The 24,209-nt window shown below is 43.5% G+C and overlaps 1 protein-coding gene across 3 annotated transcripts in view; it reads right to left on the minus strand.

Annotated features, from left to right (window-relative positions):
- si:ch73-206d17.1 (tyrosine-protein kinase STYK1) overlaps positions 1–22,865 on the minus strand; it is a 101,166-nt gene extending 78,301 nt beyond the window's left edge. For all 3 annotated transcript variants that reach the window (XM_043675524.1, XM_043675522.1, XM_043675523.1), the window contains exon 1: positions 22,546–22,865. The gene's annotated coding sequence lies outside the window, so the exon portion shown is untranslated. The remainder of the gene's footprint in view (positions 1–22,545) is intronic.
- Between the last annotated feature and the right edge of the window lie 1,344 nt (positions 22,866–24,209).

Below are 24,209 nucleotides of genomic sequence, written 5' to 3' on the forward strand. Positions count from 1 at the left end.
AGGGGTTAGAAGTCAAGTTTCAATGACATATCTAGTTAGACAATTGCTGGACCACAGTTTTGGGTATTACTAAAGGATAACTTAGACTTGGAGGATGGGCTGGACTTGAAGGGTTAATTCACAAAGTGCACAATTGGATTGCAATCCCTAAAATTTAGAAGATTAAGGAGTGAGCTGAATAAGTTTAGCTTATTAAATAACATCTTCAGGAAACAGATAGTTTCTCTCCATCTAATTCCATTGTTAACAGAGATGTACAACATGGAAACAGACCCTTCGGTGCAACTTGTCCATGCCGGTCAGATATCCTAACCTAATCTTGTCCCATTTGCCAGCACTTGGCTCATATCACTCTAAATCCTTCCTATTCATATACCCAAGCAGATGCATTTTAAATATTGTAATTGTACCAGCCTCCACCACTTCCCTTAGCAGCTCAATCCATGCATGCATCACCCTCTGCGTGAAAAAGTTGTCCCTTAGGTCACTTATAAATCTTTCCCCTCTCACCTTAAACCTATGCCCTCTAGTTCTGGACTCATCCACCCCAGGGAAAAGACCTTGTCTATTTATTCTATCCATGTCCCTCAATTTTATAAACCTATAAGATCACCCCCAACCTCCGACGCTCCAGGGAAAATGGAGTTTGGGATTTGGAAATCTCATCTAAACATTTGAGCCGATGATTTTTAAGAGCAAAACTGGGGAACAAAGGATAGTAGCAGTGTGAAAATGTCTTCTGCAAACAGCTATTGATGTTATTCATGTGAATCCTCAAACCTACAACTATGATGCTGTATGATGGATACCCATCACTTGCTTGGTTGAGTGCAGCTCCAACAACACAAGCAGCATGACACCATCCAGGACAAAGCAACCCGCTTGATTTCCACTATATCCACACCCTCCAATGCTCAATAGCAGTATCATTTAGAAGATACACTGCAGAAATTCACCATGATCTCTTCCAAACCCATGACCACTTCCACTTAGAAGGACAAGGGCAGCAAATACATGGGAACACCACCTTCAAGTTCCCCTCCAAGCCGCTCACCATTCTGACTTGGAAATTTCTTGTAGAGTTTCTTTAATAGACCAGAGGTTCATTACATCAGACAAAATAAAAAAACAAACCCAAGCTATCTACTCATTGGAGACAGTTTAGAAAAATCTTAAAAACACGGAAAAACAAATGTTTTTAACAATTCCCAATATCTCTTTACAGAGATTCAAATCCAGAGGATTAACTGCTACATCTAATCATTAAGTTTGATGTAAGTGATTCCCTATGTTATGTCCCCCAAACTGTGGAGTATTTTTACATTACTACTCCAAACATTGACAGCTTAAACTTTCTCAGCTTTCAACAACCTGCCTGATGTCTGATCAAACATTCTGGTCTGGAAGTTCCATAAGCGAAACTTGAGTTTACATATTCCCTTAACTGCACTGAAATAAATGTATTTCTAGGATAGAAACTACTTGCTTCTGACCCAATCAGGATTCCTCTGAATTGCCCAAGAAACATTCATTCAATCTCTGGGCTTCTCAAGCCTAAAATCAACGCTTCATTAGTCCAAACTGAAACCAAATTAAACGGCATTCAGAGTTGACTTGAGTTGTTGTAAACAGCCACAGTACAATTAGACAACTTTTCATTTATTCTCTGGGGTTCATAGTCACCTGCTCTCTGAAATACGAGATTAAGTCACTGTTTCAGGATGACCATAGAAACATGAAAAATAGCTGGAGTAGGCCATTTAGCCCTTTGAGCCTGTACCACCATTCAATACAATCATGGCTGATTATTCAGTCTCAGTATCCCATTCCCACCCTCTCCCTTTAAAGGCCATGTCCAGCTCCCTCTTGAATATATTTAATGAAGTGGCTCCAACAGCTTCCTGTGGGAGAGAATTCCACAGGTTCACAACTTTGAGTGAAGAAACTCTTCCTTATCTCAGTCCTGAATGGCTTATCCCTTCTTCTTAGACTGTGACTCCTAGTTCTGGACTTCCTCAACCTCAGGAAATTGTTCCAGCATCGAGCCTGTCAAGTCCCGTCAGGATTTTATAAGTTCCTATGAGATCCTCCTCATTATTCTAAATTCCAGCAAGTACCAGTCCAGTTGATCCAATCTTTCTTCACATGTCAGTGCTGCCATCCCTGGAATCAGTCTGGCGAACCTTCGCTGGACTCCCTCAATAACAAGAATGTCCTTCCTCAGACTAGGAGACCAAAACTGGACACAGTACTCAAGGTGTAGCATCACCAAGGCCCTGCATAAATGCAGCAAAACATCCCTATTCCTATACTCAAATCCTTTTGCTATGAAGGACAGCATGCCATTACCTTGCCTCACTGCCTGCTATACCTGCATGCCAACCTTCAGCAATTGTTCTACCATGACACCCAGGTCTCGATGCACCTAACATGCCACCATCCAGATCATAACCTGCCCCCTATTTTTGCCACCAAAGTGGAAAATCTCACATGTATCCATTTGCCAAGTATTTGCCCACTCAGCCAGCCTGTCCAATTGGCATCCTCCACACAGCATAGACTTAGTGTCATCTGCAAATGTGGAGACATTGCATTCAATTCCTTTGTCCAAATTGTTAGTGTCTAGATTAGAGTGGTGCTGGAAAAGCACAGCAGTTCAGGCAGCATCCGAGGAGCAGGAAAATCGACGTTTCGGGCAAAAGCCCTTCATCAGGAATAGAGGCAGAGTGCCTGCAGGTCTTCACCATACCGACCAGATATCCTAAATTAATCTAGTCCTACTTGTCGGTATTTGGCGCATATCCCTCTTAAACCTTTCCTATCCGTGTACCCATCCAGTTGCCTTTTAAATTCTGTAATTGTACCAGTATCCTCCACTTCTTCTTGCAGCCCTTTGCACACCTGTACCACTCTCTGCATGGAAAAAAGTGCCCCTCAGGTCCCTTTTTATATTTTTCCCATCTCACCTTTAAACCTATACCCTTTAGTTGTGGACTGTCCAACCCTAGAAAAAAGACCTTGGCTACTCACTTCGTCCATGCCCCTCATGGTTTTATAAACCTCTATAAGGTCACTCCTCAGCCTCTGATTCTGGAGGGAAAATTGTCACATTGTGCAAAATAGAGTAAATTTTCTCTCCCTTTTTCCCTATGTTCTTTCTCCAGATTTCCCAATAAATTTCCAACTCATCTCTCAGGATTCCTTCAGTTACGCCCCATTGTTTACACCATTATGTCTTGCACTAATATTAGAAATCCCAATAAATTTCTCTCTTTAGTTCCCTGGTACTGCGTCTCTTCCTTTACTATGAAAATGGATTCAAATTTAATGTTAAACAGCATTCCCATGTTCTGAAAAACCCCACCCGAAGCTGCTACATGGGTGGGTGACTACCATTGTTGTTCTCTATCAGTGAAGCAGAAAACCTCCTGGTATTTAAATTAAGCTCTCTGACTGGTTCAGGACTTGATAGAGATGTTACACTAAAAGTAAGGAGCTGCGGATGCTAGAGATATGAAACAGAAATACAAACTGATGGAGAAACTCAGCAGGTCTGGCAGCATCCTTGGTAAGAAAGCAGAGTTAATGTTTTGAGTCTGGGGCCTCGTCATAGGAACCAAAATTCTTATTTTCTGGAAACATTTTTGTTGCTTTGAAACTAGCAACTAACTGGAGAGTGCAGCAGTTGGCTTTGGGTTGTAAAGGCTGATTTTAAGAGTAGTATTCACCAATCTCCTTCCCTATTTCTCATTGAATAACTCGGCCTTTTCCTTAGCCTTCATATTCACACCCACATCTACTTTACTTCAATCATTCCTCTTTCATTCATATATACTTCAAAATCGTCTAACCTAATCTCATCTTAAATTCTGTTAAAAGTTCTTTATTTAATTTCCATTGTCTTGTTATTTTAGTGATATCATTAATACTTTATTTGTAAAGGTTCGACACTATTAAGGAGCTGGTCCATACTCATGCATTGATGTGTGCTGAATCTACTTTGTGTTGACATGATTTCATCTGGAAATGGAAGAATTGAAGTATAGGGATTCACTTTTATGCTGAGTGTGCTGTTGACAATTTTTTAGTGTGTTCTGATAGAGCCCACTCTTGAATTCTTCCACTGGATGTGGGTGTTTATACTTGTTGGGTTGGTATTTACTACCCATCCTTAATTGCCCACAAGAATGCAATGGTGAGCTTCTGGCTTGAACCATTGTAGGCCATTTGGTGTGGTAACATCCAGCATGCTTTTGGGATTGAGTTCCTGGATGTTGACCTAGCAACACTGAAGAAATGATGAAACACTTTCTGGGGTCAGCATGGTTTGTAGTCTTGGAGGGGATCTTGCAGATGGTGTAGCCCCTGTGTGTTTGCTGCCCTAAACTTCCAGATGGTTGCGCTATTGCATTTGGAAGGTGGTGTCAGAGGAGCTTTGATAAGTTGCTGAGATGCATCTGATGGATAGTACACTGCTGCCATTGTGTTAGTGGTGAAGGTGGTTGCTGGGGTGCTACTCAAGTGGGCTTGCAAACAGACACTGAGCTGTGATGGCTACAGCCAACTGCAGTACTGAAACATTGACCATGGAGCACTGTCACTAGAAGCAGGCATCCTTCTATATTGGAAGGAGTGGCTGCAGGTTCTGCCTGGTGACCTGACTCAAACTGGTTGACCCACCTCCATGCACTTTCACTTAGTCCACCACAAATCCCGTGCCCACAGATTTTAATTGTGAATACCCATCAGCCATGACCTGCCCCATCACAATTTGTGTGATTTCCCTCGTGTGTCTGTGTGTCTGTGTGTCCTCTCCTTCTGAGTTGGCACCTGTCCTATCCTTTTTCCCCATTCCCAGTGACTCACCATTTTGCAAGTATCCTATCCTCCTGAATTATCTGCAACGTCAGATTCTGAGCTACTGGCCACAAGAATGATGGTGACCATGATTTTTCATCATCACTGTCATCTTTTCTTCCTCTACACTCGGCAAGGGGTTGCAGTTCTAGGATTTCTGACAAGATGTGTGTCCTAGGCTTGGGGTGTGGTGAGAGGAGAAAGTCCAAAGTGTGAGCTTGCATCACGTATAGTCTCGAAGGGAGAAAGGATTGTAGGATCAAGAATAAGTAGGATATGAAGAGGAGTATGTAGACTCTCTTCGTACACTGATTATGGGGCAGATTAGTAACACATCATTTCCCCAGGGCCTTCTCTCTTGTTGTTCTGTGGATGTCATTGCTGTTTTGTAATTACCTCCAAGGTTGCCCTGGTTTCATCTGAGACGCAGTTATGACTTTATCATACACCTGCCTTTTTGATTTGTCAACATGATTCCTGTGGGAAACTCTCCTTCAGCTGAGCCCAATTTTAAATGTAATATTTCCCCTCCTTCTGTCTGAGAGGTGAGTGTGCAGTGGGAGAGTTTAATAGGCAGGCATGTGAAACATCTGTCTTTTGGCAGAAAAGCAACATTGAAATATGCAATTTTGCCCTTTTAAATTTATATTTTAACAAAACAAGTAATACGAGCAGAATTAGGCCATTTGGCCCATCAAGACTGCTCTGTCACTCAATCATGGCTGATATGTTTCTCAAGGAGAGAAAGTGAGGGCTGCAGATGCTGGAGATCAGAGCTGAAAATGTGTTGCTGGAAAAGCGCAGGTCAGGCAGCATCCAAGGAACAGGAGAATCGACGTTTCTTCAGGAATGAGGAAAGTGTGTCCAGCAGGCTAAGATAAAAGGTAGGGAGGAGGGACTTGGGGGAGGGGCTTTGGAAATGCGATCCAAACTCTCTGAAGAAGGTCAACTCAGGGATTGCCATACCCCTGGGTGGCAGAATAGTCAACTGCTCTACTTTGGCTTTCTTGGATGACATCACCCTTCTGAGTGACTCTCACATCAATATGGGGAGGAACCTGAAGCTGCTCCAGTCATATTGTGACCGTACGAGCCTCAATATTAACATCGCAAAGTCAAAGGTCTTCCACTTTACATTCAAGAGGAAGACCTTCCTGCATAATCACTTTGTTAACTGGAAGCTGCGTAACAAATCTATACCCTATATACCCCCAGGTTATACTGAGAAATACCTGGGTGCCTGTATGGAAACTTGGATAGGTGTGTCTGAAGGAGAATGGAAGGAGAAGCTTAAGACCTGGGTGAGAGGAATACAGGCAACTTGTCTCCAACTGAGACAAGGCCTAGAGATCCTAAAAACTCATGTCATTCCCAGATTGTATTTTCATCTGATCCTGCCCGAAGCATCTCAAAGCACACTCATAAAGCTGGACCAGATCATACGCAACGCCACTGCCTGACCTGCTGCGCTTTTCCAGCAACACATTTCCAGCTCTGATATGTTTCTCAACCCCACTGTCCTGCCTTCTCCCAATAACTCTTGATCCCCTGACTAATCGAGATCCTCTCTATCTCTGTCTTAAATACACTCAATGACTTGGCCTGCACAGCCCTCCATGGCAATGAGATTCACCACCCTCTGGCTTGTCCTCCTTGTCTCAGCTCCTAAGGGTTATCCTTTCACTGTGCCCTTGGGTCCTAGTCTCTCCTACCAGTGGAATCATCATCTCCACGTCCACTCTAACTAGGCCTTTCAGTATTATGTCATTTCAATGAGATCCCTCCCACATCCTTCTAAACTCCATTGAGTACAGACTCACAGTTCTCAACCACTTCCCATATGACACACCCTTCAGCTCATGAATCATTCTTGTAAACCTCTCCAATGTCAATATATCCTTCCTTAGATACGGTGTCCAAAACTACTCTCGATATTCTAAACGCGTGACCAGAGCCTTATACAGCCTCAGCAATATGTATCTTGTATTCTCACGCTCTTGTTAATGAATGTTAGCATTGTCTTCCTAATCACCAACTGAATCTGCATGTTAACCCTAAGAAAATCCTGAACTAGGAAATCCCAAGTCCCTTTGCGCCTCAGATTTCTGAAGCCTTTCCCCATTTAAAAATAACTTCCACCTCTATTCTTCTTACCAAAGTGTATAACCTCACGCTTTCTCACATTGCCTTCCATCTGCCACTTTGTTGCCCACTCTCCTAGCCTGTCCAAGTCCTTCTGAGGCCTCCCTACTTCCTCAACAGTACCTGTCCCTCCACATACGTGTCATTTGCAAACTTAGCAACAATGCCCTCAGTTCCTTCATCCTGATCATTACTGTATAACATGAATGGTGTGGTTCCTATGAAACTCCATTTGCAAAGGTCTTCTCGTCAATTAGATCACATCTATTGGCTCTCCTTTGTCTAACTTGCCCGTTGTGTGTATAAAAAGCCTTGGGATTCTCCCTAATCCTGTTTGCTAATGCCTTTTCATGACCCTTTCTAGCCCTTCTAATTCATTGTTTAAGGTATGTCCTCGTTCCCTTATGTACTTCAACTTCCTAGACCTTACATGTATTTCCCTTTTCTTTTTGACCAAGGCCATTACATCCCTGGTCATTAAAGGTTCATGTAACATGCCGTATCTATCCTTCATTCTTGCAGGAACATGCTGATCCTGAACTCTTATCTATTTGAAATACTCCTACGTGTCTGATGTGGATTTACCCTCAAACAGCCACCTCCAATCTATACTCTCCACTTGTTAATAATATTTGTTGTAGTTTGCTTTCCTTCAATTTAACACCTTCACCTAAAGACTGCTGCTTTTCCTGTTCATGAGTATCTTAAAACTTGTGGTATTATGGACACTACTCCCGAAATGCTCCCCCACTGAAGTTTCACTCAGCTGGCTGGGTTCATTTCCCAAAAACCAGGTCTAGCATAACCCTTTCCCTGGTCACACTGTTTTCATATTATGGTTGAAACTTTATTGCTGGAACAGCACAGCAGGTCAGGCAGCATTTTTTCCAGGGAACAGGAGATTCGACGTTTCGGGCACAGGCCCTTATCTTAAAACTTGTGGTATTATGGACACTACTCCCGAAATGCTCCCCCACTGAAGTTTCACTCAGCTGGCTGGGTTCATTTCCCAAAAGCCAGATCTAGCATAACCCTTTCCCTGGTCACACTGTTTTCATATTATGTCAAGGAACCCCCCTGAATAGTCCTTACAAATCCTGCCCCATCCAAGCACAAAGTGAGTCCTAGTCCATACGGAGCAGTTAAAATCACCCACCACAACAATTCTGTTGTTTTTACATTTTTCCAAATTCTGTCTACATATTCCCTCCTCTATCTCCTGCTGGCTGTTGGGAAGCCTGTAGTGTACCCCAGCATTATGATTTCACCTTTCCTATTCCTGAGTTCTACCCATACTGCCTCGCTGCACAAGTCCTGTGTCCTCCCTCAGTACAGCTGTGAGATACTCCTTTACCGGTATTGCAACTCCCCCTCCCCTTTTACGTCCCTTCCTATCACACCTGGGACATTGAGATGCTGGTCCTGTCCCTCTTTCAGCCAAGTCTTTAATCACAATAATGTCACTGTTCCAATTATTAACAAAAGCTCTGTGTTCATCCAGCTTCCCTATTGTACTTCTCGCTTTGAAACGCATGCATTTCAGAACACTTCCCCTGGTCTTTGAGTCAGAGAGTCCTACAGCATGGAGATAGGCCCTTTTTGGCCTAACCTGGTCCATGCCGAACAAAACATCCATCCATGCCAACACTATTTCCCTGTGCTTGGCCCATATCCCTCTGAACCTTTCCAATCCATGTATTCTTTTCAAATACCTTTTAAATGTTATTAATGTTCTTTTCTCAATCACGTCTGGCAACTCATTCCATATGCGTATCACCATGTTAAAAAAAAAGTTGTCCCTCAGGTTCCCTTTTATTCTTTCCCCTCTAACCTTAAACTGATGCCCTCTCATCCTCAATTCCCTAACCCTGGGAAAAAGACTGAGTGCATTCACCCTATCCATGCCTCTCATAATCTTATACATTTCTATAAGATCCCCCTTAGTCTCGTATGCTCGAAGGAAAAGAAGTCCTAATTTGTCCAACCTCTCCCTCTAACTCAATGTTCAGTCCTGGCAACACGCTTGTAAATTTCTTCTGCACTCTTTCCAACTTAATACCATCTTGCAAGGTGACCAAAACTGCACACAATGCTCCAAGTGAGGCTCACCAATGTCTTGAACAACTGCATCTAACTTCCCAACTTCTGTACTCAGTGCCCTGACTGATGAAGGCCAGTCTGCCAAAAGCCACCTTCATTGCCCTGTCTACCTGTGACTCTCAGCGAACTATGAACCTGAACTCCAAGGTTCCGGTGTTCCGCTACACTAAAGGCCCTACCATTCACCATGAAACTCCAACCTTAATTTGACTTTCCAAAATGCAAGACCTCACACTTATCTATATTAAACTCTATTTGCCATTTCTCAGCCCACTTCCCCAACTGCTCAAGTTCCTGCTGCAATTTCTGATAACCTTCCTCATTGTCCACAATACTGCCTATCCTAGTGTCACCTGCAAACGTATTACATCCACATCATTGATATAGATAACAAACAGCAATGGGCCCAGCACCAAACCCATTCTTCCACATTACCCTGTAATTTCCGCAGTGTTTCCCTGCCTGCTCTTGTTCTTAGTCACGTTTCCCTTAGTTTCTACCTCTCCTGTAATGGATTGAGATTAAGAAAACTGATGCTTTTATCCATCCGTTTTGAAGTGGATTTGAAATATTTGTCTTACGACACATCAGAAGTTCTCTGCCTTCTCATGCGGCACAGAGTATAATGTGTACATGATTCCTTGTCACAAACAATTTTCTGAGTACACTCCTAAGAAAAACACCTTTGGGTGAATGAAGATCAATCTGAGAGCACTAACATCTGCCAAAGCAAGACAACTATCAGGTGTTGTTTTTGATTCTTATCATACCACTGTAATCCCAGGTCCAATCTTAGAATCCCTACAGTGTGAAAACAGGCCATTCAGCCCATTGAGTCTACACTGACCCTCCAAAGAGCATATAAATACAGATCTACAAATTTAAAAGTAAATATGCTACAATGAAGAAAAAGGATAACAATAGAGAATTGTAATCTAACAGAAAGATTTTGTAGTATTTTATGGATTTATTTGTTACAAGTTTATCTAACAACTTGACAACTGACTGTAACGATTTGGTTTTGAACAAGTGACAGTCATTTCACTGCAGATTAGGTCTATTGTTTTACTTAGACAGGTCATTGATGAGAGAAAACTGGGCCAGATTTTTAAAGTCTGCAGCATTTTTTTTTATTTGGTTGGTCCAGTTCTGCCATAGAGGGAGAACAACTGGGAGAATTGAAAAGACCCACCAACTGGACTGCATCTTTTCACGTGACTAATACAAGACTTCAATATTTTGTGCTGAATGAAACTACTTAAATGTTTAAATTTAGTCATGATGCTGTTCTTGTCTGCACAAGGTTGCTGGTGTTCTTAAATGCTTTGGAGATGCTGGTGTTGGACTGGGGTGGACAAAGTTAAAAAATCACAACACCAGGTTATAATCCAACAAGTTTACTTGGAAGCACTAGCTTTCAGAGCGCTGCTGGTCACAATCACCTGGTGAAGGTGGTTGGAATATAACCTGGTGTTGTGCAATTTTTAACTTCTTAAATTAAGATATGAATGGAAATGTTTCCTCATTTGGTGAATTTCTGCAGTGCATGAGGAGGTCAGATGAGGAAATGAACAGTCTGAGAGGTCACTTTTTTGCGTGAGTAGCATTTTCCCCATAGCACCAAGAAGAGTTTCAGCCTTTTTGAGGCTGTTTCAAATGAGATCATTGATGATCTGTGGCCTAACCCCATATCCTGGAGCAAAATACAGTGGATTTGGAAATCTGACATACGGACTCAAACTGTTGGAATGTCCAGGACATCTCTTACAGGAGTCCCTCAGGGTAGTGTCCGAGGCCCAACCATCTTCAGCTGCTTCATCAATGACCTTCCCTCTGTCATAAGGTCAGATGTGGGGATGTTCACTGAGGATTGCAGCGTTCAGCACCATTTGCAACTCCTCAGGTACTGAAGCAGTCCATGCTCAAATGCAGCAAGATCTGGACAATGTGCAGACGTGGCTGACAAGTGGCAAATAACATTCACGCTACACAAAAGACTGACAATGACCATCATCAATAAGAAACACACTAACCACCACCATTGACAGTCAACAGTATAACCATCACAGATTCGCCCACTGTCAACATCCTTAGGGTTAACATTGACCAGAAACTCCAGTGGACTCACCACATAAACACAGTGGCCATAGAGCAGGTCAGAAACTAGGGATACTGCAGTGAGTAACTCCTCTCTGGACACCCCAAAGTCTATCCGCCATCTACAAGGTACAAGTCAGGAGTGTGATGGAATGCTCCACACTTGCCTGGAGGGATGCAGCTCCAACAATACTCAAGACGCTTGACACCATCCAGTACAAAGCAACCTGTTTGATTGGCATCACATCTACAAACATTCAATCCCTCCACCACAGAAGCTCGATAGCAGCAGTGTGTACGATCTACAAGATGCACTGCAGAAATTCACCGAAGATCCGGAGAATGCACCTTCCAATTACAACCAGTTCCATCTATATGAACAAGGGCAGCAGGGACTTGGGAACACCACCACCTTCCATGTCCCCTTCCACTTCCCCTCCAGGCCACTCACCACCCTGACTTGGAAATATACCACAGCTGTTGGGTCAAAATTCTGGAATTCCCTACTTACCACCATTGTGGGTCAACCCACAGTGAATAGACTGTAGCGATTCAAGAAGTTATTCCATTAATGATGCAACAACTGAGCAGTTGGATGGTGGTGACAGAATTGGTCCTAGTCAGTCTGGATTCACAGGGAAATCAAGCTGACAAATTTTCTGGAATGTTTTGAGGATGTGACCAGTAGAGTAGACCAGGGTGAATCAGTAGATGTTGTGTATCTGGACTTTCAGAAGGTTTTTGACCAGGTTCCACACAAGAGATTAGTAAGGAAAATTTAAAGCTCATGGTATTGGAGGTAATGTATTGACATGGATAGAGAATTGGTTGGCAGACAGGAAGCAGAGTTGGAATAAACAGGTTTTTTTTCAGACTGGCAGATAGTGATGAGTGGGGCACCACAGGGTTGAATGCTAGGTCTCTGCTGTTCACCTCTATACACTAACAATTTGGTAAAAACAAGGGTTGCAAATACTGGAAACCAGATTCTAGGTTAGAGTGGTGCTGGAAAAGCACAGCAGTTCAGGCAGCATCCATGGAGCAAGAAAATCGACGTTTGGGGTAAAAGCCCTTCATCAGGAATAGATGGATGAGTTCAACTGAAGGGTGTTTCCGTTTCTTTCGTGTCCCCAAGCGATCCTGAACCTTGGTTTCATTCTTTCATTATGAATCAATGTTTGGATGAAGGAAGGTAGTAGTGACAACAGCAGATTAGGAAATATATATAGCTTGGATCTACAAGTTATGTTGTTCAGAGCAAGTTTCAAAAGAGGCAGAGATTAAATGAATGGAAAAGATTAAAAGCTGGTGTATAAATACAAAAATAAATTAAAAACCAAATATGGCCCTCTCTCACAAAGTCTTAAGTTTAAAAAAATGGTGGTTCAATCACACAGAACCATGGGCAGATTGAGCTACAGAATGTTCAGGGTCAGGCCCCAAATTTCAAAGTTTAACTGGCATTGGGGAGGCAGAGCAGAAATTCACTGCAGTGATACCAGTGCTGAGCGTGTTCAATTGTAAGGACAGATCACACAAACCTGAACTGTATTTACCTTGAGCTAATCAAGGCCTAAAAACAGCAAAGGGAATTCAAAGCAATAAATCCAGAGAAACTACTGCTGCTTTCAGAGAATCCAGAAGGGGGCATTGTCTTAAACAAAAGATTAAAACTCAGCTGTTGAGGGGTGAAAGGCAAACAAGTATATTTTCCACACAAGAGTGAAATGGAATTTCCACTTATTCCCCCAAAATGCTGTGGATCAAGTGGGACAACTGTACAAATGGAGTCTTGAAGATGGGGTTAGGGATGTCAAAGGCAGGAGACCAGCTAGAACACTACTGCATGCCAGTACAGGCAATGGGAAGAAAAGACTCCACCCACTCCCATTAGTCCCTCACCTGAGAATGTTCAAGCTTCCAACATTTCAGGAAGATTGTAGCTTCTGTTCAACTGACTGAGCAACCTGTGCACACCAACTGCCTTGCCCTTCAGTTAACCCACAATTCGAACTTCCTACAGTTCAAATAGAGGTGTACAGAACGGAAACAAACCCTTCGGTCCAACCCATCCATGCCAACCAGATATCCAAACCCAGTCTAGTCCCACCTGCCAGCACCCGGCCCATATCCCTCCAAAGCCTTCCGAGTCGCATACCCATCCAGATGCCTTTTAAATGTTGCAATTGTACCAGCCTCTACCACTTCCTCTGGCAACCCATTCCATTTACACACCATCATCTGCATAAAAAAGATGCTCCTTAGGTCTCTTTTATATCTTTCCCTTCTCACCCTAAACCTATGCCCTCTAGTTCTGGACTCCCCCACCCCAAGGAAAAGATGATGTCCATTTACCCTATCCATGCCCCTCATGATTTTATAAACCTCTATAAGGTCACCCCTCAGCCTCTGACGCTCCAGGGAAAAACAGCACCAACCTCTCCCTATAGCTCAAAATCTCCAACCCTGGCAACAGCCTTGTAAATCTTTTCTGAATCCTTTCAAGTTTCACAATATCTTTCCAATAGGAAGGAATCCAGAACTGCATGCAGTATTCCAAAAGTGGCCTAACCAATGTCCTGTACAGTCGCACATGACCTCCCAACTCCTGTACTCAATACTCTGACCAATAAAGGAAAGCATACCAAACGTCTTCTTCACTATCCTATCTACCTGCGACTCCACTTTCAAGGAGCTATGAACTGCACTCCAAGGTCTCTTTGTTCAGTAATACTCCCTCGGACCTTTCCATTAAGTGTATAAGTCTTGCTAAGACTTGCTTTCCCAAAATGCTGCACCTCCATCTCCAGCCCATTTGCCCATCTGATCAAGATCCTGTTGTACTGAGGTAACCTTCTTCACTGTACACTACACCTCCAATTATGGTGTCATCTGCACACTTACTAACTATACCTCTTATGCTCACATCTGAATCATTTATATAAATGACGAAAAGTAGTGGACCCAGCACAGGTCCTTGTGGCACTCCACTGGTCACAGGTCTCCAGTCTGAAAAATAATCCTCCACCACCACCCTCTGTCTTCTACCTTTGAGCCAGTTCTGTATCCAAATGACTAATTCTCCCTGTATTCCATGAGATCTAACCTTGCTAATCAGTCTCCCAAGGGGAACCTTGGCGAATGCCCATATAGATTACATCTACTGCTCTGCCCTCATCAATCCTCTTCATTACTTCTTCAAAAAGTTCAATCAAGTTTGTGAGACATGATTTCCCACACACAAAGCCATATTGACTATCCCTAATCAGTCCTTGCCTTTCCAAATACATGCACATCCTGTCCCTCAGAATTCCCTCCAACAACTTGCCCACCACCGAGGTCAGGCTCACTGGTCTATAGTTCCCTGGCTTGTCATTACTACCCTTCTTAAACAGTGGCACCACATTAGCCAACCTCCAGTCTTCCGGCACCTCACCTGTAACTATCGATGATACAAATATCTCAGCAAGAGGCCCAGCAATCACTTCCCTCACTTCCCACAGAATTCTAGGGTACACCTGATCAGGTGTTGGGGATTTATCCATTTATCCACTTGTGTGTGTTTCAAGACATCTTGCACTTCATCCTCTGTAATATGGACATTTTCTCAAGGTGTTACCATCTATTTCCCTACATTCTATGTCCTTTTCCACAGTAAGCACTGATGCAAAATACTCATTTAGTATCTCCCCCATCTCCTGCAGCTCCACAAAAAGGCCGCCTTGCTGATCTTTGAGGGGCACTATTCTCTCCCTTGTTACCCTTTTGTCCTTAATGTATTTGTAAAAAAAAACCTTCAAATTCTCATTAACTCTATCTGCCAATGCTATCTCATGTCCCCATTTTGCCCTCCTGATTTCCCTCTTATGTATACTCCTACTGTCTTTATTCTCTTCTAAAGATTCACTCGATCTATCCTGTCTATACCTGACATATGCTTTCTTCTTTTTCTTAACCAACCCCTCAATTTCTTTAGTCATCCAGCATTTCCTATACCTACCAGCCTTCCCTTTCACCCTGACAGGAATATACTTTCTCTGGACTCTTGTTATCTCATTTCTGTAGGCTTCCCATTTTCTAGCCATCCCTTTACCTGCGAACATCTTCCCCTAATCAGCTTTAGAAAGTACTTGCCTAATACCGTCAAAATTAGCCTTTCTTCAATTTAGAATTTCAACTTTTAGATTTGATCTATCCTTTTCCATCACTATTTTAAAACTAATAGAATTATGGTCACTGGTCCCAAAGTGCTCCCCCACTGACACCTCGGTCACTTGCCCCGTCTTATTTCCCAAGAGTAGGTCAAGTTTTGTACCTTCTCTAGTAGGTACATCCACATACTGATTCAGAAACTTTTCTTGTAAGCAGTTAAATTCCTCTCCATCTAAACCCTTAACACAATGGCAGTTCCAGTCTATGTTTGGAAAATTAATATCCCCTACTATAACCAACCTATTGTTCTTACAGATAACAGATCTCCTTACAAATTGTTTCCTGCTAACTATTGGGGGTCTATAATACAATCCCAATAAGGTGATCATCCCTTTCTTATTTCTCAGTTTCACCCAAATAACTTCCCTGGATATATTTCCCGGAATATCCTCCCTCAGTACAGCTGTAATGCTATCCCTTATCAAAAACACCACTGCCCCTCCTCTCTTTCCTCCCTTTCTGTCCTTCCTGTCGCATTTGTAGCCTGGAACATTAAGCTGCCAGTCCTGTCCATCCCTGAGCCACGTTTCTGTAATTGCTATGATATCCCAGTCCAATGTTCCTAACCATGCCCTGAGTTCATCTGCCTTCCCTGTTAGGCCTCTTGCATTAAGTTAAACTGCATTTATTTCATCAGTCCTACCTTATTCTCTGCTTTGTCCCTGCCTGCCCTGACTATTGGATTCGCATATTTTCTCAACTGTATCAGTCTCAGATTGACTTCTTTCCTCACTACCTCCCTGGGTCCCACCTCCATTCCACCCCCCCCCGCCTTACTAGTTTAAGTCCTCCCGAGCAGCTCTAGCAAATCTCCCTGCCAGTATATTAGACCCCTTCCAATTCAGGTGCAATCTGTCCTCCTTGTACAGGTCACTTCTACTCTAGGAGTTTTCAATGATCCAAAACTGTGAACCCTTCTCCCCTACACCAGCTCCTCAGCCATGCATTCATCTGCTCGATCCTCCTATTCCTACCATCACTAATTCGTAGCACCGGGAGTAATCCAGATACTACTATTGTCAAGGACCTCCTTTTAAATTCCTGCTTAACTTCATATTGTCCCTTCAGAATCTCGTGCTTTTCCCTTCCTATGTCGTTGGTTCCAATGTGGACAATGACCTCTTCCTGGGCCCTCTTCCCCGTGAGAACATTCTGCATTCTCTCTGTGAGAAATCCTTGATCCTGGCACCAGGGAAGCAACACAGTATTCTGATTTTTTGCTGCTGGCCACAGAAACGTCTGTCTGTCCCTCGGACTGGAGAGTCCCCTAACACAATCAATCTCCTGGAACCCAACGTATCTCTTACTGCATTAGAGCCAGTCTCAATACCAGAAACTTGGCTGTTCCTGCTACATTCCCCTGAGAATCCATCACCCCCAACATTTTCTAAAACAGCATACTTGTTTGGAATGGGGATAGCCACAGGTGCCTACCTCTCTTACCTTTCCTGGGGTTAACCCATCTATCTGACTGTATCTGCAGCTTTTCTCCCTTCCTATAACTGCCGTCCATCACATCCCCTTGCTCTTGTAAATTCCTCATTGCCTCTAACTGCCACTCCAACTGATCCATTCGATATGATAGGATTCGCAACTAACGAGATATATTGCAGGAACAAACTCACCCTAAACTCCCACATTCGACAAGAAGAGCATATCATTCTAAGGGCCATTTTTGCTTCTTCCAATCTGCAGACCCAGAAAATAGCACTGTCTTATTCTTCTACAAAAAATCTGCTCCAGAGGCTAACTGAATACTTATAGCTTATATTTTTAAGTTTAATCAAGAGACATATCTCAATAAAACATATCATCAAGAATTAACTGGCTCAACTCACTGCTGCAGATTCCCCAAGGCCACACTTTAATCTATTCAACTTACCTGTTTCTGGGCTGTGACCTCTCCCAAACAATTCCTCCAAGGTCAGTTGTGAATTTCACAGTTTGTTAATTTTCCCAGATACACTCCGATGTCCAGCGATACTTGAATTCAACTGCAAAGGCAGTATCTGCACAGGTTTACTACTGTGTCAGTTAGCAGTGTGGGTTTCTCTCTCTCTCTCTCTCCTGCACTGACCTGACCATGTGCTGCCTTTGTCTCTTTTAAAAATGCCATTGTTTTGATTTTTTTCCCCTCCTAAGTTCCAAAACAATGCAAGAGCATATAAACAGTAATTGCTGCTCCTGGAATTCGAGAAAACTATCTCCAACACCAAAAATACCTCAAAAAGGAGCAACCTGTAACAGACAGAAATTTTTCCTGTTCACCATCTTAAATAAGATACTTCTCAGCCGCTGTGATGTCAATGCAGATTATACACACTTTAGCGATTAAGACTTTAAAACTTCATCAACTCTACCCACTGTTCCCAGAACAATCTCTGCAATGCTGGGATGTCCATCTCCAACTGTTGATCCTTCTCAATCTACTGGTATAGAAATCATGACCATGACCACTGTAGTGCTACACAAGTAGTAAGCTACACAAATCATTCAGCTTTAATCATGGGTATGAGCCATCTAGAACTCTCTCACACCCTGAGAAAGCCCCCAGGAAAATGGAGACACATCAAACTAGTCAGTCACAAAATGAAGTGGTGAACCCCTCAGTTTGTGCCCCCAGTCTGTTCAGACAGGGTCTGTGTTACCTTACAGATGCCACAAGCAAAATGGAATAAGTGGAGAAAACAAACAGAAAATACTGGAAGTACTCAGTAGGTCAGATAGTATCTGTGAGGAAAGTCCAGTGGTTGATCTTTTAGAGTGTATAAAAGGCTGAAATAATTCCTGAGGCACCAGTATTATGTTATCAAGGCACCCTTTATTTCCATGTGGATAGTCCTTGACACTGATCCAGTTCCCTCAGAGCCAGCTCTCAGAGCAGACAGAACGTCTGATGCTTCTGTTCTTATCTATCAGCCAGGAATCCTGCATTGGGGATGTTAATGTGGTCCAATCAGGCAACTCATTCTATGAATCCACCTGGCTGACCTAGTTACAATCACTACTTCCCGCCCCTCTAAGTTCAGGGACATAAGCTGTTTTTTTGTTGTAGCTCCTTCTGGGACGTTTTAGCATCAGATCAGCTTCCTCCGACTCTGCCTCTGATACAGGTGGATTGTTTTGCACTGTAGCTAGCTTCTTACGCCTGGAGCATCTCAAGAAATTCATTCCCTTCTTCAGATGACAAAGGCATCAAGGCAGCAACATCTGCCCAGTCCATCTCAGCCCCTGAGGTCTCTTCAGTGCTCAATGGAGAGGTTCCAACAGCCTTTCCAACTGTTCAGAAGAGCTGGGCAAGTTTGGTCTCACTCTGTTTGCAGCTTTCATATGGTTCACATGCTTGTTCAGGACTGTTGCACCCACCCAAACTTTTTGCATCATTGGGCTGACCACACAACCATTCCTCTCAACAATGCATAGCCATTGCCATGGTCTCTATACCAAATCTCATCCCTGAAGTAAATTGTCTTGTTTAACAGTCTTGGGACTGGCATTGGCATTCCTGATGCCAGTTCACCCTCCCCACAAGGTCCAAGAGATTTAACTTTGTCCAGAGTCTTCTCCCCGTTAGCAACTATGCTAGATCTATCCCTGTTGTTGCATGAGAGATGGTCCTATAATCAAATAGGAACAGGGACAGGTTGGTATCTAGTGAAGCTGTAAGCGGGTTCCTCAAGCCTGCCTTCAGGGGTTGGACTGCTCTTTTGCCAGACCATTGGATGATGGATGTTATGAGGTGGTTAAATATCAAATGCAATTCAACTTTAGGAAATACTCAAATTCCCTGCTGGTAAGCGATGGCTTGTTATCTGTGACGAATACATCTGAAGTTCATGTAATGCAAAGGGTGTGCAGTTTTTCTATCGCCTTCCCAGCGTTTGACAAAGGAACTCTATGTACATCCATCCACTTTGACTAAGAACATTGCGCTCCTTTGAGAATCCCTAGACTTTCCTGAAAAAGTCTCGCCATTTTCTATTCAAAAAAAGCGTTCAGCCAATATAGGTGAATCTTTCTCAACCAATTTTGCCCCATCTTGCTTGGGCTTGAGCCTTTTATTACAATCAGTGGTAACTGAACCAGTTGGTTCTCATGAGAGACTGGAACCAAATTGTAAAGGTTCCCCTGTATATGCTTTCAGTCTAGCTGGGTGGCACTAGGAACCTGGGTTCGATTCCAGCCTCAGGCGACGTCTGTCTGGAATTTGCACGTTCTCCCCGTGTCTACATTAGTTTCCTCCCATAATCCAAAGATGTGCAGGCGAAGGGGATTAGCCATGGAAAATACAGGGTTACAGGGATGAGGTATGAGTTGGGTCCAGGTGGGATGTCCAGTGTGGAACTGTCAGTGTGGAACTTGCACATTCTCCCCATGTCTGTGTGCGTTTCCCTCCACAATCCAAAGATGTGCAGGTAGCCTGGCTATGCTAAATTCCCCATAGTGTTCAAGGATGTGTAGGTTAGGTGTGTTATCCATGGAAAAAGGGTAGGGTATAGGTCTGGGTGGAATGCTCTTCAGAAAGTTAATGTTGATTTGTTGGGCCGAGAGACCTGTTTCCACACTAAGGATTCTAGGTGAGATCTTGCACAAACTTAAGAGTTGGAGTTCCGAATGAATTTTGTTAAAGATTGCTTCTGTAATCACAAACGGCCATGCCTTGATCAACATCCATTTGAACCAGATGACCCTTTAACCAGATGTTTATTTTGATTGGCTCTGATTTGAGCATTGCTAAACAGATGAACTATTCCAAACTACAGGTGGACTTTCCAGAGTGTGCACTCTCCGGGATACTGGCCAATGGGTTCTCTTACTCAGTTTAGGTCCAGTGGGATTCCTTCACTATTCTCAAGTCCATATACCAGCAGAACTACAATAATTTGCCGGCCTGGATCCTGAAGAAAATTATAACTGTTTGGCTGAGGGTTGGCTTTGTTTTGAGGTTTTGCTGTGGGCTGACCTAGAGTCCCTATGTTCTGGATATGTCCTGAGTGAGGCCATGTAATTGCCTTCACTCATATTCCCCAAGCTCAGTCAGACTGGTGAGGGTGTCCACTTCCATCAGAATACCCTAAAACCCATACTCTCCACTTGCTGCATTTCCCAATGATAGAGCCTGTTGTAATACCTGTTTAAGTCAGATATGTACAGCATGGAAACAGATCTTTCGGTCCAACCCGTCCATGCCGACCAGATATCCCAACCCGGCCCATATCCCTCCAACCCTTCCTATTCATATACCCATCCAAATACCTCAAATGTTGCAATTGTTCCAGCCTCCACCACATCCTCTGGCAGCTCATTCCATACACGTACCACCCTCTGTGTGAAAAAGTTGCCCCTTAGGTCTCTTTTATATCTTTCCCCTCTCATTCTAAACCTATAACCTCTAGTTCTGGACTCCCTGACCCTAGGGAAAAGGCTTTGTCTATTTATCCTATCCATGCGCCTAATAATTTTATAAACCTCTATAAGGTCACCCCTCAGCCTCTCACACTCCAGGGAAAACAGCCCCAGCTTGTTCAGCCTCTCCCTATAGCTCAAATCCTCCAACGCTAGCAACAGCCTTGTAAATCTTTTCTGAACCCTTTCAAGTTTCACAACATCTTTCCAATAGGAAGGAGGCCAGAATTGCACGCAATATTCCAACAGTGGCCTAACCAATGTCCTGTACAGCCGCAACGTGACCTCCCAACTCCTGTACTCCATACTCTGACCAATAAATGAACACATACCAAACGCTTTCTTCACTATCCTATCTACCTGCAACTCCACTTTCAAGGAGCTATGAACCTGCACTCCAGTTGGGCTTCAGCTAATAGGCACTTTTGCATGGTTATATCATTAATCCTATATATCAAACAAACAGTCTCTCAGCATCTCATTAAGTGTTAAACTAAAATCACATTCCACTGCCAGACATCTTAACCTAGTCAAAAATGGATTCCCTTGCTGCTCAAATTACCAAGTAAAACCAACTGCAAGTCAGAATGAAAGGAGACTTGGGTTGTAATATTTATTGATTACATCCGTTAACTCTTGAAAGGCTTTAGTATCTGGTTCCACAGGGAAGGTTAGGCTCCTAATAACCAAAACACTGTGGGCTCACAAGCTATCAGGAGAATTACTCATTGCTTTTCATCTGCCCCAATGTTATCTGTCAGGAAAAAAAAATGCTTTCCATGTACTGGGGCCAGTTTTCAATGGCAGGACTGAATGAGTTAAACTTCCCAAGTAACAGCATGATATCAGAAATGCTTATCCCCAACCCAAATACAACTGTTGCAAGCAACTTTCTTTAAAAGCACATTTTACTCTCGTAGCCACCAAAATAATTCCACAGAGGCAGATATCCTGTCACCAGGTCACCCTTTATTTACACGCGGAACGTCCTTGACACTGATCCAAGCTCCTTCAGAGCCAGCTCACAGTGTCAGAATGGTCTAACACTCCCATTCTTACCTGTCAGCCAGGGCTCCCTAATTGGGCTAGATCAACTGTCCCAATCAGGAAACTCATTCAATGAAGTCGACTTGGTAGACCTTGTTACAATCACTATAAAGTGGGTTTAGCTCTTTTATAAAATAAAACAACCTGTTCAGAGATGTTATGGAGCAGATGTGCCTTGCCCTGTGACCTCTCCTGGGAATTCTATACTAGAAAGGTTGACTTGTTTATTTTCCTCTGTCTTCCCTCTCCCCATCCCACGGATGTTGGCCTGAGCGTTTTGATTTTGCCATGGTAGGGCTAGACCTCCTCTTCATTCATTATGTGCAACTCCATGGTGACCCAACAAGAAATGAGAGCAGGACATTCTCCAGCCCAGGAGGGCTTCCAGTATAAAACCCCGCATACGCCATCAGACCAATCCTTAACGAGTTTTGCATCCACAGCCCCCACTCGGTGAAATCGATGCAATTAAAAGCTCCAAGGTTCAATTAAAAACCAACCCAGAACGTAAACTTTGGAAGTTAATTCACCGTCTCAGCAATTTTTTACTTGTCCAAACTCACCCGTCTTCTTAACGAGGGCGAGGAAACAGTTTATTTTCAAATCCTTAAATGTTCAAGTGCCTAATTTTACCTGTATTTTGTTTAAGGGGAGCAACAAAGAAATTAGCACGGCTCACAGTACCTGCTCTCGGAGGGAGATGAGTGGAGTTTATAGCGTTTATTCTGCAGCAGAATCACGGATTCCTGTCAGTTTCCATTCACTCTGCACATCCCCAATCCACTCTTGTGATTATTTGCAAAATGTTCGCGGCAGAATTCTCACTCAAGAGATGTGCATCCTTGACAATTGATACTGTCTCCTTGTTTCTCTGCTCCGTCTCTGGTTAGAGTTTACACTGTTTACACATCGGATGAGCCTGGGAGAGAGAGAGAGAGGGTGCAGTTACCGATGCAAATCAGTTCACCTGTTTGAAGGATGTGACGCAACTCTGTAAGGTGGGGCGAGTCATTTTTTTTTCTAATTGCCCAAGGAATTTATAATTACTCCGATCAAAATCCCCAAGTGAAGGGAGGCATCTCCTAATCCACATTGAAATGACAAGCGCACGCCTTGCAGTTTAGCTCAGGCAGAGACACCCAGTTGGGTACCAAGGGGATGGTCACTTATTCAGACCATCAGTCCTGTTTCCTCAGGACTAGGCGCTCCTCAAATAACATGTTGACTTTTACACGTATTCGAATACCTCACAGAAGCTCAAAACGAAACCAAATTCCACTTCCATGGTCAACGATGTGTGTGTTGTGAGTGGGGGACATTGAGCTTTCCTCAGAGTTCTGTGGTTATCTGGGCTGACGCCAGACTCTGTGCGTGGGAGCGAAGTCAAATCTGAGCATCCCGTGAAGAGCTATTAGTTGTGGTGAATATTCATTCTTTATCCACATCACTAAGGCAGATTCTCTGGTTAGTACCACATTCCTGTTTGTGGAAAGTTATTCAGGAATCCTATTACATTTTGGAATGCCTTTTTAATTACCATAAGTAATCAGAATGTTTACAGAATCTAGCTGACACCAGTCTCCCTCACAATATTAATTGCTGTAAGAGGAACTAGAATAGACAGGTAAGAGGCTGGATGAACACAGCAAGCCAGGCAGCATCAGGAGGTGCAGAGGTCAATGTTTCGGGTGTAACCCTTCTTCAGGACTGGGTGTTCAAAGTTTGGGAGAAGATTTGTAGCTCGGGTGCTTGTTGTTGTGGTTCTGTTCGCCGAGCTGGGAATTTGTGTTGCAGACGTTTCATCCCCTGTCTAGGTAACATCCTCAGTGTTTGGGAGCCTCCTGTGAAGCGCTCCAGGACTGGGGGTGGGTGAAAGGAGAGTTGCAGGTAAAGGGTGCATGGTGGTGAAGTGGGGATAGGTGAAGACAGGTTGAGGGTACAATCTAGTTGGTCAGTGGGAGGAATGAATCCAGTTGGTGGCTGGGAGCAGTGGAAGGGAGGGGGAGGGACTGGGAAGGGAGTTGGGGGGATGGGGAGCAAGGTTATTTGAAATTGGAAAATTCTGTGTTGAGTCCTCCGGGCTGTAGGCTGCCCAGGCAGAAGATGAGGTGTTGTTCCTCCAATTTGCAGCGTGGTTTATTTTGGCAATGGAGGAGGCCAAGGATGGTCATGTCAGAATGGGAGAGAGGGGAATTGAAATGGGGGTGACTGGGAGGTCCACTTGGCTGAGATGCTCAGTGAACCATTCCCTAAGTGTACGTTTGGTCTCCCTGACATAGAGAAGACCACATTGGGAGCACTGGATGCAGTAAACTAGGTTGGAAGAGCGAGCTAGTAAATAGTTTGCT

The sequence above is a fragment of the Chiloscyllium plagiosum genome, chromosome 34 (genome assembly GCF_004010195.1).
Source record: "Chiloscyllium plagiosum isolate BGI_BamShark_2017 chromosome 34, ASM401019v2, whole genome shotgun sequence".
Lineage (NCBI taxonomy): Eukaryota > Metazoa > Chordata > Chondrichthyes > Orectolobiformes > Hemiscylliidae > Chiloscyllium > Chiloscyllium plagiosum.